Genomic DNA, 15,861 nt, shown 5'->3' on the forward strand with positions numbered 1-15,861 from the left:
AGCATCAGAAGGGCTTTTGGGTTCCGAGTGAACGCACGATTTCTTCGACTGGGTACTGGTTTTCAGAGGAGTCAATTTCTTAAATGCTCTATGTTAATGATAGGTGCACTTTTATAGAAATGTTATACTTTAAAAGTCCATTCAAAAAATAGCTGGGGGTGCCTGGGCGGCTCAGTTGGCTGAGTGTCGGGCTTCAGCTCAGGGCACGATCTCACGATCTCCTGGGTTCCAGCCCTGTGTCAAGCTCTCTGCTGACAGCTCAGAGCCCAAAGCCCGCTTCAGATTCTGTGTCCCCCTCTCTCTTTCTACCCCTCCCCTGCTCACGCTCTATCTCTCTCTCTCAAAAATAAACATTAAAAAAAAACAAAAAAAGAGAAAATACTCCAAGGTAGGTATGGCTATTTTCCTATTTTAAATATTGAAATAGCATTGTGCAGCATCATACTACCAGTACATGTAACACAGAAATTCTAATATAATTCCTAAACTCTCACCATTGCATGATGCACTGGAGCTCAAAACAGATACTTGTGGCTATGTTATCATCTAAAAATCTTATACTGAGTATTCTTCTCAGGTGGGTACTCAAAACCTAAGCCGTTTTTTGTTTTTACAGCTTTCAAGTTACTAGTAAGTTTTGATATGTCCAAGTGAGGATGTACACCATGAGTTATGGATGTTAAAAAGAAACAGCATATGAATTGATCTTAAGATAATTTAAAATAAAGTAGAATATTGACTGATGAATTTAACGTACTAATTGATCTTTTAGCCATTGTTTCAACAAAGCTAGAGAATGTTAAATTTCCTTCCGTGATGGATTATCACCTCGCTTCAAAAGCCTTACAAGACTGCTTTTGGCAGTTCAATTATTCCATTATTTTTGTTTTTTAAGGAATGGAACAGTTGAGCTAATTAAAAATCTAAATGCAAAACTTATCTCCTCCCCCCAAAATACACTGCCCCTCTCTAATTGAGCACTTTACTTTCTCTTTAATGCACTTGTTGAGATGAAAGTGCTATCATATTAGCAGAATCCTTTTCGTTTCCTTTGTGTTGATTCCCATCACCTAGTCTTAGTTGGTAATTTCTCTTTTTTTCCCCCTGAGGCTGCTCAGGAACAAGCAAGAGCAGCTGACAACTTTCTTGAATTATTTGTATGCAATCCATCTTTTTCCATTTTATCTGTCGTACATCTGCCTTCAGGAACGGAATTGCAGTTCTCTTTGACATGCTCTGCCTTAGCCAGCACTCTTGTGTGGTGATGAGTGCACGGTACCCTAAGAAAAAGGACAGTTACGGAGTCTCTAATTTCTGTACTTACACAACCAGCTTGCGGGACACACACAAGCACAGACGCCGAGGTGCATGCGTGCACATGCGTCTGTGAGTACAGAATCTATCCTCTTTTTTTTTTTTTAACGTTTCCTTTTGAGAAAGACAGAGACAGAGCACGATCAGGGAAGGGGCAGAGAGAGAGAGGGAGACACAGAATCCAAAGCAGGCTCCAGGCTCTGAGCTGTCAGCGCACAGCCTGGTGGAGGGCTCGAACTCATGAACCTCAAGATGGTGAGCTGAGCCGAAGTCAGTTGCTTAACCACTCAGCCACCCAGGTGCCCCTAGCCTCTTTTTTATGAACATCTGTACTTTTAATATGGTATAAATGCGCTTATAAATTTCTATAGTGTTTTTGACTATGTATTAATGTTCCTACTGGTGTTACCCACAAATACCACCCACAAAGACAGATTTGCATGAGGATTTTAAGCTATTAAATACCATGTCAGAGTGATGATAAATAATTCACATGTAAGACTAACAATGTTTTGCAGTATAGAAATAATATTACTCGGGCAGGTCAATTTCACCTGGAATTATAACAGTAAGAACTGTTTCTGGGGCACCTGGGTGTCTCAGCCGGTTGAGTGTCTCGACTCCTCATTTTTGACTCAGGGCTCATGACCTCACAGGTTCATGAGATCGAGCCCTGTGATGTCTGGTTCTGTGCTGAGAGCATGGAAGCTGCTTGGGATTCTCTCTCTCCCTCTCTTTGCCCGTCCCCAACTTGCACACTCTCTAAATAAATAATAAGTAAAGAAGTACGTAAGTAGATATTTTTAAAAAACGTTCAGGGCACCTGGGTGGCTCCCTCATTTAAGGGTTCCATTGTGGCTCAAGTCATAATCTTGCAGTTCGTGAGTTCAAGCCCTTGTGGGGCTCTGTGCTGACAGCTCAGAGCCTAGAGCCTGCTTCGGATTCTGTGTCTACCTCTCTCTCTCTCTGCCCCTCCCCTGCTCTCGCTCTGTCTCTTTCTCTCAAGTATAAACAAACATTAAAAATTTTTTTAAATAAAACATTTATCATATATGCAGGAACGTAATCATTTGGATTCTCAAGGACTCAACAATCTAAATCCTGTAGGTCAGAAATGTTGTTTTTTCTCTTTTATTTACAATGCCTGGAACACAGTAAGGACTTACTGATATTTACTCAGTGAACACACACAAGAGTTCGAGCAAGTATAAAGTGAAAATTGATTTTATCATTAATTTATATGTGTGTATTATACCACTGCACACAAATGAAAATAAATAAAACGCAATATTGAAGGGAATTCTAAACAATGCTGACTCAATTACACATAAGTATATATGTAATTCATATATATAATTATATACTTTTTAAATTTTTAATTATGTATTATAAACATGACTGATTTTGTAAAATTGCCACTGGTTTTTAATGCCCCTGTGTCTCTTTATTAACTCTTGAGGGTCGTGAAACTTCTTTAACACCCACTAAGTAGATTGTACAAAGATATGATGCCACTGTACAGACTAGTCCCATCTTCGCTTCACTTAAGGTTATGCAAATATACCTGGATTCTTCGATCTGAGACACAACAACGGGAGTGGGGAGTTTACATCACCAATGGAATTTAAAGCAGTAAAAGAAGGATCAAAGACAAAGAAACCATATTATATTTAAGTGAAAACTATATATCTGTAATGTTTTCTCACATGGAGCCATAACTAAATCCCAATACTATAAGAGAAAACAGATGTGTTTTATTTGATTCTCTTATTTAATCTTCAGATCCCCCAATAGAGTGATTCTCATAGTGAATTTTATTCATGGAAAACATACATACAAAATTCAGTATCCATGAATGACTCACTCCATTCATGCAGCCATATAACTGAAGATAGCACTAAGAACAGTATTACCCACAGCAGATTTACTGCCAGCTCAATTTAATAAAAGTGTTATGAAACTTTAAACATTCTCCCAGATGTTTAAGTGGTTGACACGGCTCATCCCTGCTAGAAGTTACAGTATTGTGGGAGAAAAAATGGAGCCAAAACAAATACCTGACATTGTTCATCCCTGCATGAGGTTACAAGATTTGGGGAAAAAATGGCACATTAGGCATGTAAAAATTAGGGAATAATGCAAAATTACAGCAAGAAAGTGCTAAATGGAATATAATCAAATATCAAAAAAAATCAAGTAATCCAAAGAATAGCGACAAGGAATCTCAATGGGGCCTTGTGTTACAGGAGGAAGCCTCCTGAAGGAGGTAGAGAACTAGGATAAGTTTTAAAGAGGTTGAAGAATGGAGACAGAGCTATAAATCTTGGGCCACATACAGAGCAGGGGAGTATTTTTAACTGTGAGAAGCCATCTTTTCAAACTTACTTTCTGAAACCCTATTAAAAGCATCAAGTTTCTAGCAGTCCCTGGTGGGCCCAGCATCCAACAGGGGACTCTCTTCAACTCCCTCAAAACAAAACAAATGGAGAGCTTTAGGTCAGCAACGTTTGCATAAAGATATACGTGCATCCCACATACTATGTGTATTAGAAGATTTCTGGGATCCCATCTCTGAAAACCAAATTATGGATAACATCCATGTTAAAGAGGGCAATTAGCAAGTATATCGACATCTTTTGTGTAATTCAGTTATAATGTAGAAGTAGATATTGACTTACCTATGTAATTTCTGAATTCGGTGCCTTGCGATTAAAACAAGAATCATTAAATTCAAATATGCTTGCATAGTTCAAATGAAGTTCCATAGTAATAGTTGTTACTGAGCAAAAGTATGGCAAACCTCTAAGTAAAATTTTTAAAGCTTTTTTATTATTACAATAAAGAAAAATAATTGGGGCGTTTGACAAGTATTTTTCCCTGCTAATGTTTATCATAATATTTATCAGTCATTCCTAAAACATAATAATGAAATTGTCTATTTCTGTTCTGATAGTAAGATAACTATTTTTCTCCAAAAGAGTATTTTCTCAAAAAAAAAAAAAAAAAACCACAACACAAACAACATTAAAGGCAATTTTTAATAATGGTCACTCAATATCTCTTCATCATAGCGATCAATGTTTGATATTGAATTGTGTAGTCAGCATGTACGTGTGTTTGCTTTGAAAAATTTCCTTGTTTTCTATTTTTCTTACACAAAGCACTCCAAAGATAGTTAACAAGACCCATAGTCATCTCTTTATGAAGTTTTCACCCTACTTATTTTCATATATAAAAGTGCAGCACTATTTGGTTTTAACTTATGTGTCTGAGCTCCAGAGTAAATATTACCCAATGAACAAGTTCCACGTTGGATGCAAATGGCTAGAACGTTTTACAACTGCCTTGCTCAAATACTGAGTGCAGTCCATCCTGGAGAATCAAGTCCTCCACTGTGCCATGTTGCTCAGTCATTGGCAGTGCTGTAAGCAAAGTTAAGATCTCAGCCTGTAAGAACTGAAGCAAAATCTAAAGCAGTTAACAGCTGGGGGCTATCAGCTAGCCCCTCCCTTCTTATAGCTGGCTTAATATAAATAGAAAATATTTCCATAAATTTTAGTAACCCTTTATTTGTAAACAAAAAAGCCATCCTTTAAATACCTATTTCAATAACATTAGTAAAAAAAATCCTTTCACTTTTAAGTAATTCAGAATGGCTCATCCTTCATTTCAGTTCCTACATTCACCCACTGAAGTCCTATTCTATTATTCTTCTATTCATTCTATGTCTTGAAAAATCCAACTATTTCAGATTAATATGAACAAGGAAGAGGTGAAAGAGAGGAAAAAAAAAACATCTAGCATCTAGCATACCCCAAAAAATCATGCATGTAAGATTTGAGCAGTGCATTGCCTTGAATTGTAGAAAAATGTGAAACTATTTTAAGATTAATTACCTTAATCAGCTAGGAAGAAAATGTGATCAAAATTGACATGAATGTGAGTGATGATTTTAACAGAGTTTTCAATTTTTATTATTGGGAATGTCATCCCAACCTAGCATGATCTTTTCAAGCAAGCTCTAAAGGTCAACAGCATCTTCAAAAGGTAAGCATGTTGTGTTAACACTGACATTTACTGTTTTCTATGAAGGACCAATAATCTTCTCTATTAAACTAGCCCTCAGAAATTAAGTATCTTTCATTGAAAACACACAAATCTGTCAAAATAGTATGCTTTTTTATTAGGAACACTGCTAATCAAATGAGATCATCCCCCTTCCCCCTCAACCTTCACAGCTATGCCACTAAACTAACAGAGAGATGTTAAATTAACCTCTGCTAAAGCATCACGATCACTACTAAAAAAGGAATCGATTTACTTACAAGGAAAAAGAAGGAATGTACTGTGTTTTGGACATTAACATGTTGAATGTTATCTTGAAACAATTTAAGAAATAAAATACATGAAAAATTCCTCTAAGAATAAAATCTTGTACAGTAGATTCCAAAGGGGGAATCCCTTGTGGTGGGTCAGTTACATGCAAACGACTACTCAAAATTTCCTTCATGAATCATATTTAGGGAAAATTACATAATGGAAGAAGCAGTAATACAAGATGCCAATACACAAAAGGATTTGGAAGAAGTCGGTAGAGCGAATATTTGTATATACATAAAGGTCAAAGAATTACAAGTCAGGTATCTTTAGGACCATACAAGGTGCTCCAAGGAAAAGAATGTTGGTTGTGGTCCTAACTCTGTCATTTCTCACTGTTCTATTTGTATATATTATTGTCCAAATCACACTGTGTAAATAAGTGATGTTTTAGAGTAGGTCTTGGTATCTGGTAAACACTTCAAGATTATCATGTTTTCCTATGTTTTGCAGTTCATTTTTCAATTTCCAAAAAAGACTGGCTTAGATTTTTGTTGAGATTTTACTGAATTTACAGATAACACTGGGGACAATTGGTAACATTATGTCTTACAGGTTTCCAGTCCAAGAACATAGCATATCTCATATAAATTATATTATTTTCTCCAATTTATAATTTTACAGTCGTGTCCTATAAATTTAGGATTTGTTCCTTAGCATTTGAATTCTCTTATTATTCTAAATAGTATCTCCACAGACTGGGAGAAAAAAAATACCTGCAACACACATAGCTAATAAAATCTGCATTTTATGGTATATAAAGAACTCCCATAAATCAATAAGTAAAAAAGTAGCTGAGTCAATGGGGAAAAATGGAAAAGTTATTCAAACAAGACACGTTTTAAAAGATATTCTAAATATCCCAATACACATACAAAAAGGTGTTCAACCTTATTAGTCTGAATATAAATAAAAATTAAAATGAAAACCAAACATAGATAACCCTACACATTTGCCAGAATTAGTCAAGTCAGGAAGATACATGGCGGCGAATGTTTGCAAGAACATAAACAGGCGCTGAAAGACACTGCTAGTCACAGTGTAAATTTGTACAATCAGCTCAGACAACTATCTGGCCTAACATACTAAGTCGAACTTACATTTACGATTTGCTGGCATCTCACTTCCCATTGGCAAGGAGCCCAGTGCTATGCTCAAGCACATACACATGATTAAGCTAATTCCAAAATACCCTATTTTAGGGGTTATCTCCTGAAACTTTCTCCATATCTATCCTGCATCAGAACACAGCGAGGACACAAAAACACCAGTAATCTGAACAAGGAAATCATTCATAGAAAACATAATATTAATTATGAATAGGGGAATGCCTAGAAAGGCTGATTAAAACAGAGTGTTCGAGAAAAGCCTAAGCCTGAGAGAGCACAGGCAAAGAAGCAGCAAAGAAGGAAAAGGACTACCTGCCCAAAGCTGAGATTCAAGCCTTCTTGGGCAGGGTGTGGCTACAGCCCATTGATGCTGGAGAAGGTTACGGAGTTCGTCCAAAGCTGTGGGGTCAAGGCTGGAAACTAAGAAACAAACCAAATGGGAAGATGGAATCTAGGTGGTCCCCTGCTAGAGCTGACCCACAGATACTAGATAAAGCCTGATGAGCAGGAAGCTTCCTGCCAGACCGCTGGTAGGTTGAGGCTGGTGAGTAGGAAACCATGGGACAGGATGGGCAAGGAAACGCGCTAGAGGACAAGCACTCCCTCGGTGTGCACGCTGCTGGCTCCAAGGCTGGCTCCGTGTACGTTGCCAGGGCTTGAAGGGAAAAAGCACACCAGAACCAGGAGAATCCTCTTCTCCATCAGTTTCCCTCCCATTCCGTTTACTGACCAAACGTAACATCTCAGCTGGCCAAGAAGAAATGTTCACAGAGTCTAGGTCCAGTACCGCAAAGCAAGGCAAGCAAGGCTGGATTGGGACAAATTCACATGTGGCACAAAAAAATTAGGTTACTCATAGTAAGAATTTCAGAAAGAGGAGCACCTGGGTGGCTCAGTAGGTTGAGCGTCTGACTCTTGATTTCAGCTGAGGTCATGATCCCAGGGTTGTGGGACTGATCTCTGCACTGAGCATGGAGCCTACTTAAGATTCTCTCTCTCTCTCTTTCCCGCTGCCCCTCTCCCCTGCTGATGCTCTCTCTCTTTCACTCACTCTAAAAATCCATAATAAAAAAAATTAAGGAAAGAATTTCAGAAATAATGTAATTAGAAGAAACTAAGTAAACATGTATGGCTGTCCAACGTGAGAAGCCTAGACGACTGATGATCACATAGGACACGCTTAATACTACTTGGACATGAATTGATTCATCTCAATACTGCTACTAAAATAGAATAAAAAAGGAAGGGTCAGAGAAAAGGGTGAGAGACCGGTAAAAGTGCCACAGAAGTTGGGAAGCAATACATTTTTAAATGCAAGGGACAGTAAAAGTGTCAAAAACTCTAAAGACAACAAGGAGAATTAGGACTGAAGAAATGCTTCTGGTTTGGGACAGAAATAAATCACTGGCGTCTCCTCTGTTACTTGTGAGTTCTGGCCAGATTTCCGGTGATTAAGAAAGAAATGACTGGATACTCAGGAAAGTGAAAAATGGGAGATGCATGACATTAGCAGTTAGCATGCATCTCTTAGATCAGACACCGTACAGACATTTGAGGTACAATATATTTTTTAATCTCCTCTGTCTCCTGTCATAATAATTATTATTTCCATTTCATAGTTGAGAAAACTGAGGCTGAGAGCAATTAGCGAAATTGCTAACGGATTTGAAGTTCCTATGTGACAGAACCGGGACTTAAATCCAAATTGATTGAATATCTGCCAGAAGGGATAAATGAATCAAATGAAAGTCAGGCTCATTTTTAACATGAAGCTGCCTGTGACTATTTGATTTGCAAGGGATGGATTTCATGGGAAAAATAACGAAGCTTCTAAGACATGAGATGTATATTCTTGTGATAAAAATATTAGTAGCCTAAATAGCAAGTGTTGAACCTAGAGGTTATGGCAGATGACATCCAACAGAAAGAAAACAATTTAAGTTCATTAAAATCAAAGACTTTTGTGTCTGCTGAGACTTTTGTGTCTCTTCCTATCTGTATAATCTTAGGCAAATTACTTTACCATCTGTCTCCATTTCCTCATCTACACATTTACTTTAGTTATTATGAAAAGTAAATAAATTCATATACATAATGCATGCACAAGTTCCTGGCCCATAGAAAGTGCTTTATATATTAGTTTTGCTATAATACAGAGATGCAAGAATCTATCATATACTCCTTTTTGTCCATTTCTTTAAAAGTTGACACAATGAAGCTACTTTAAGAATATGTTCAAAGAGACAATTTATAATTATTTATTATTGATGAATAAATTATGGAATCTAGGTGAGATTAAAAGAAGAAACAAGATGTTTATCCTTCTAAGCATACTCTAGCCTGTCTTACCATTCTTACAAACAGCACAAATCTCACTTTCTTCCTCACTAGTCCCCTGACCTTTATTCGAAGCTGGGTGAGCACTCTTCTTTGACATTCATCAAAAACTGCCTTAAATCAGTTAGCTATTGCTGTGTAACAAATGGTCTCCAAGCCAAACAGCTATAAACACCCATTTATTATTCTATGGATCAGGAATCAGAAAGGTTAGCTGAGTCCTCTGGCTTTGGATTACTCACAAATAGCGTTCCTAGACTGGGCAGATAAAATATACTATGCACAAATAAATTTTTATTTTAAATAAACAACCGATAATTTTTAACGTATGTCCCACTTATGTATACTTACAAAACATTTCATTGTTTATCTGAGCCTCAAATTTAACTGATCTTTTTATATGGCAACTCTACAAGACTTAAACCATCTCAAGCTTCAACAGGAAAGACACTGTTTTCTAGACCACTCACAAGATCGTTCACAGGATTTAATTCCCAGTGCAGTGTTGGCTGGAGGCCTTGACTCCTCATGACCTGCTGACCAATGGCCTTTTTCAATTCCTTGCCATTAAACCTCTCCATGGAGCATCTCACAACACAGCAGCTGGCTTTTATCAGAGCAAGTAAGCAGGAGAGCAAGAAAACGTTCCAGGAAGCGAGAAAGCACCAGCAAGACAAATGTCAGTCTTTTGTAACATAATCATTGAAATGATCCCTCATCAAGTGTAGAGTATTCTACTTGCTAGAAGCAACTCACTGGATCCATCCCTCATCCCTCACTGGATTCATGCCCTACACAAGGCATGAACTCCAGAAAGTGGAGAATCCCTGGAGCCACGTTAGAAGCTGCCAGCTACCACAATGATTTTCTCTCTCTCTCTCAATCCAGCCTTTTCTTTCCTTATCACCCATTCTATCTCTATTGTCTACATTACTTTTGTCCCAGTGGTTCCCCCACTGGAGACACACCTTGAATACACCTTGAACACACCAAGAATGCCCTTGTCATGGGGTTTTCTACCTACTATCCTTCTGTCTGAAATGGTCTCCAGCCATGACAACTCCATCACTGCATTCAAATCTTTTCAAATCACTCTCAGTAAGCCCTGCACTAACCTTTCCATGTAAAACAGCATCCCTCCTCACCTCTAAAATCTCAAGCACTACTTTTCCTGCTCTTATTCTACACCCAGCATAGCCATACTACATTCTAGCCTATCATTTCATTATGGATTGATTCTCATACTATTTATCGTCTATCTCTGCTTGCAATATAACCTTCTTGAAGGCAAGAATATTTGCCTTGTTAACTGATGTGTCTTTAATGCTTAGAAGTGTTTGGCATAGGGAATGTATTTTATCAACATAAACTGTTGAATAAATGAATAAATAAATACGACATTTCGTTTCTACCTTATGAGATTTCAAACACACTAAGGGTAAGCTCTGGAACTTTGATTTTTTTTTGTATTCTTAATAATTAGCACAGTGACATGAAAATCACTACAATTACAAAATATTTTTTAAGATAATCTTTGTACTTTGACCTAAATTTGCAAGCACTGCAGAATCACTCCTTTCTGCCTGTTAACGATCCTATTGACTTCAAAGTTAATCAAAGTTGTTCTATAATGGGAAAATTGGGGCTACCAAATTTGGCATATTAGCTGGAAAAAGGCAATTTAGAAAGCCATCATAAAATGAATTAATAAAATTTGAAATTCAAAGCCATGGGTTATGAATTCAATTATTTAGGAAAGGAAATCTTTTGATTTATGCTTCAATTCTGGTATAGTACCTAATGGCAGTCTTTGGTTTATCACACCACTTAGTTCAAACTCTGCCTGGATTTAAATACGTAAAATTTTTCCATTAGGAAAATAATAATCTTTAGCTTGGAAAAGAAAAATCAATAAGAAGTAAGCTTAAAACATATTTTTTCATAGGTTATCTCTTCCTCTCCACCCTCTCCCCTGCTCCTTTCCCCACCCCCTCCTTCTTTTCCCTCCTCCCTTCCTCTTAGAAACCTGCTCTTGTTAAAGTACCAACATGTTGAATCTTGCTGGTGCAAATATCTTAATTCCAGTACCCTCTCTAAAGAAGTTATGCGTGTCTTACAGAATACCCCGTTAGAGAGCAGAATTTTGGTTCAGTAAGATTATTCTGTCTCGTAGGGGCGCCTGGGTGGCTCAGTCGGTTAAGCGGCCGACTTCGGCTCAGGTCACGATCTCGCGGTCCGTGAGTTCGAGCCCCGCGTCGGGCTCTGTGCTGACAACTCAGAGCCTGGACCCTGTTTCAGATTCTGTGTCTCCCTCTCTCTGACCCTCCCCCGTTCATGCTCTCTCTCTGTCTCAAAAATAATAAATAAACATTAAAAAAAGATTATTCTGTCTCCTCATTATTTTTCCCTATTTCACCTTCTTTCTCATGACAACAAATACATTCTAGTGATTTTATCTTCACCATGACCATAAGTTTAATAATTTTTTATCTAATTCATTCTAGAATAACGCTGATTGTGCATTTAACTAATTTTTATATGACATAAATATAGGAAGAATAAAAAAATTAAAAATCCATTACAGATTGAAATAAGATGACATTTAACGGGAGCACAAATATAAATGTCAAGTGTGAGATGGTAAGGCACGACTTAACACCATGATATATGAAAACAAAATACAGGGAGTTTAATTCACTGTATATTAAATATGAGTCAAAATATTATAGAAGTGATAAAAATAGAGTTTAGAACACTTTCCAGATTATAATGTATACAAGAAGAGAAATCATCCTCACTTCTCTTTGGACTAATTAGACTGTATTTTATTTATTTATTTTTTATTATTTTAGAGACAGGGGGAAGAGAGAGAGAGAGAGAGAGAGAGAGAGAGAGAGAATCCCAAGCAGACTCTGCACCATCAGCACAGAGCCCAACGTGGGGCTTGATCTCATGAACCTTGAGGTCATGTTCTGAGCCAAAATCAAGAATCCCGTGCTTAACTGACTGAACCATCCAGGTGCCCCGAGAGTGTACTGTTTAGTAAGTTTGTTTAGGCTTAGAGGTCATACCTGTTAGCTGTCGACAAATATACAAGATTTAGACAAATAAGATGAGTTACTTTGGGTTGTTTGAAATGACATAATTAAAAAATAGTTGACAAAATGGGAAAGATTTATCTTGAGAAAATAACACTAGAAGGAAGCCAAAGATCTGACAAATACTTAAATCTTTTCAACATGGGAAAGAGAGTAATGTATTCTAGGTTAGCCCAGATAATTAAAGTGGATTTAGTGAATGTAAGTTATAGGTAAACAAATATAGCTTGGTATAATGATCAATTAGCTCCTTAACAATTAGGATTGAAAATCTGTGAGATAACCTTTCTATCAGTTGGTTTCATCCATTGACATATTAATAAAAGTTTAGCTGGTCATTGGTTGAGGGGTAATTTTTGAAAATATTGGTAAATGGCTGGGTAGCCCCTTAAGAGCATTTCAACTCAAACATATTCTGATGCCATTATCTCCTAATGAAAACTTAACTTTAGCCCAAATCGCTACCTTGTAAGTTTTCTACTCTTCTGAGACGATGACATGTATACTTTTCCAATCATTACTGCTTTGTTTTTCTGGGCACCACCGCCATTTTCTCCCTTCATCAGCTTTTTGCGATATGCACATGCTTCTCTACTTAGCCTGGGCTACATGATCAGAAACATCAACTTTTTTCTCACTATGTTAGAGTATTTACTGGTTTTAATCTTACGGTTTTGTTCTTTCCAATACCAATGACCTGTACTCCAACTCCAACAGTGCTGATAGAAAATTTATGGTAATGGGGCGCCTGGGTGGCGCAGTCGGTTAAGCGTCCGACTTCAGCCAGGTCACGATCTCGCGGTCCGTGAGTTCGAGCCCCCGTCAGGCTCTGGGCTGATGGCTCGGAGCCTGGAGCCTGTTTCCGATTCTGTGTCTCCCTCTCTCTCTGCCCCTCCCCCGTTCATGCTCTGTCTCTCTCTGTCCCAAAAATAAATAAAAAAACGTTGAAAAAAAAAAATGAAAATTTATGGTAAGAATAATTGAGACATAATCTGTGAAAAGTATATTGGGAGATTTTTAAAGACCACACGATTTTCCTCCCCTCCACATTATGGATGCAAACTATGTCTCAGGCAAAGTTCAGTCAAGCTTTTACACAGTTGTTTCCACTCCAAAATAAGACTGACTTTCTAAGTAACCATGGCCAAACTTCAACCCTTTCCAACGTAACACTTGAATGTCTACCTTCAGTGGGGGAGGCTAGGTGGAAGGAATGTGATTGCATGAGGCAGCTTGATGCTGCTAGCAAGTTCCTATGCTCCAAATAAACTGGTCCACTCAGGTCTGTATTCCAGTTAAGCCACAATCACACTTTTTCGAGAGCCATGCCAAATCCTAAACCCCCTAAATATACTTACAGGAGAGGATAAAAACAACAAACACATGCAGTTCACATTTTACAACAGCCAGAAAGTGGTCCAATCCCGTTTGTTCCTTAGGTTCATTGGTTTGGTTTCTAATCACCAGAAATTCCCTGTAACTCTCACACATATACGTAGATATGTATGTATACACGCATATATGTATGGGAATATATACGTATGTATATATCTGTCTTTGTATATAGGTATATGTGTATATACATTTATATATTAAAAGTATCTTGTGCAGCTGTGTGATAATTTGAAGATTTTCTATTATTAAATATTACCTGGAAGTAAATAAGAGAAAACTCATTTTACATTTTCTGGCCATAGTTTATTACTAAGATTTCTTTGACTTTAGACTTTTAAACGAGTGAAGTCTTATATTGTATCTCTTCGGCATCATTCTTGACAGCGTTTAGACCCTGATAAATCTATTTTGCTCCTATATCTTGCCTCCTTTGGGCTTCAGAGCTCTGAAAAAATGTGCTAGTATAATGATACCAAATGGCTCCAATCACTCCAACGTATTTTTCTACCAATTAATCTCTAAATGTTTTCCTTCTCTTAGCGAAAATTAGTTTCCATAGCCCACAATTATTGATTTCTTGCTAATTCTGCATTGCTGTCATTCATGTAACAAGTGTTTGTTCTCTTCCTATCAATCCTACTCACTCAAACTTACCTTAAGAAAACAGCGTGTATTCAAGACTTCCTTCACTGCTCTTCATTCCTAAGCAACACAAATCTACATCTCTATCCTCCCTTCCTCATTAACGCTCTTGTTAAGCAAAACACTGTCATTTTCAATTTTTAATTCTTCAGACTTCAAGGATTTTCTTCTGTGCACTGTGTTCAATGATCCTTCCATTCTTCAGACTTCAAGGATTTCCTTCTGTTCATTGTTCTATGGTCTGTTCTATTGTAAGTCCCTGGATTCTGTTGCAGAATTTTAAAAACAGGTCAACCCTTATTCATATTCAAATATACCTTCTCTTGGTCCTCTTCTTTTTCTCGTTTACACTTTTTCCTGCAGAGTAACAGGGTCGTAAAATGTATATTTTTTGATTCCTGTTTAGTGCAATAATATAAGGAGCACAGGCTGTGCTGTTAAATTGTCTGCTGAACATCAACTCGAACACATGTGTTCCTAATTACTTTAAATCACCAAAATGCCTTTCCACTTGTAAATGGAAATACTAACAGTATTTTGAGAATTAAATCCATTTATAGATATAAGACTCTTAAAACATTCGAAATATATTATGGCTAAAAGTATGTTAGCCACTGTTAACTTTATTAGAACTTTCTTAGAAAATGGGTTTTTATTAAATCTTCTAACAGAAATTAATCTGTGTAATTGTAAACATTAACCTTCTCTTTCTAAAATCAAAACTCTAGGGAGAAAAGCAGACAACAGGAAACTTGGCTTTGTATCCTACTTGTTTAACCTTTTAAAAATATAATACCTGAATGTATAAAAGAAACATGTTAATTAGCAAAATTCTATTTTGAGTGCCTAAAGTAATGGAGATTACTTGAACACTGTTAAAGAGTTTCCATATAGGAACCAGGAGCAAAATATCAAAGAACTCTTCAGTTTCTAGACATCTATCTTTTCATAGCTTTAATGTTTTTCTAGATCCCAAAAAATTATTTAAACAATAGCTAGGAGGGGTGCCTGGGTGGCTCAGTCAGTTATGCGTCCGACTTCGGCTCAGGTCATGATCTCACAGTTGGTGAGTTTGAGCCCCGTGTCGGGCTCTGTGCTGACAGCTAAGAGCCTGGAGCCTGCTTCGGATTCTGTCTCCCTCTCTCTCTGCCCCTCCCCTGTTCATGCTCTGTCTCTCTCTGTCTCAAAAATAAATAAAACATTAAAAAAATTTTTTTAAAAACAATAGCTAGGAAAGTGCATGGAAAGCAAAAAGTGGTATCTCTACACACTGAAAACGTATACAACAAAGGAAATTATTTTTTCATAACATATAAAGGAAATATCCCAAATCTACATGTGTAGACATATGTAAGCACACTTCTATTTTCCTTACATATCATTTAGAAAACACAATGCCTGAATTAGGCTTTTAAAATGCATAAAATTAAGAAACATCTATAACTTAAACTTATGAAATATTAAATGAACATGCATATTTTCATACTATTTAATTCTGTTTTAGTAATTTTATAAGGCCATTTTAATCTTTGAAATCTAAGTGATGTAGCGGCACCATAAAATTTTCCCCCATGCGTTTTTTGTTATAA

Source organism: Panthera onca, chromosome A2 (assembly GCF_046562875.1).
Source record: "Panthera onca isolate mPanOnc1 chromosome A2, mPanOnc1 haplotype 2, whole genome shotgun sequence".
Taxonomy (NCBI): Eukaryota; Metazoa; Chordata; class Mammalia; order Carnivora; family Felidae; genus Panthera; species Panthera onca.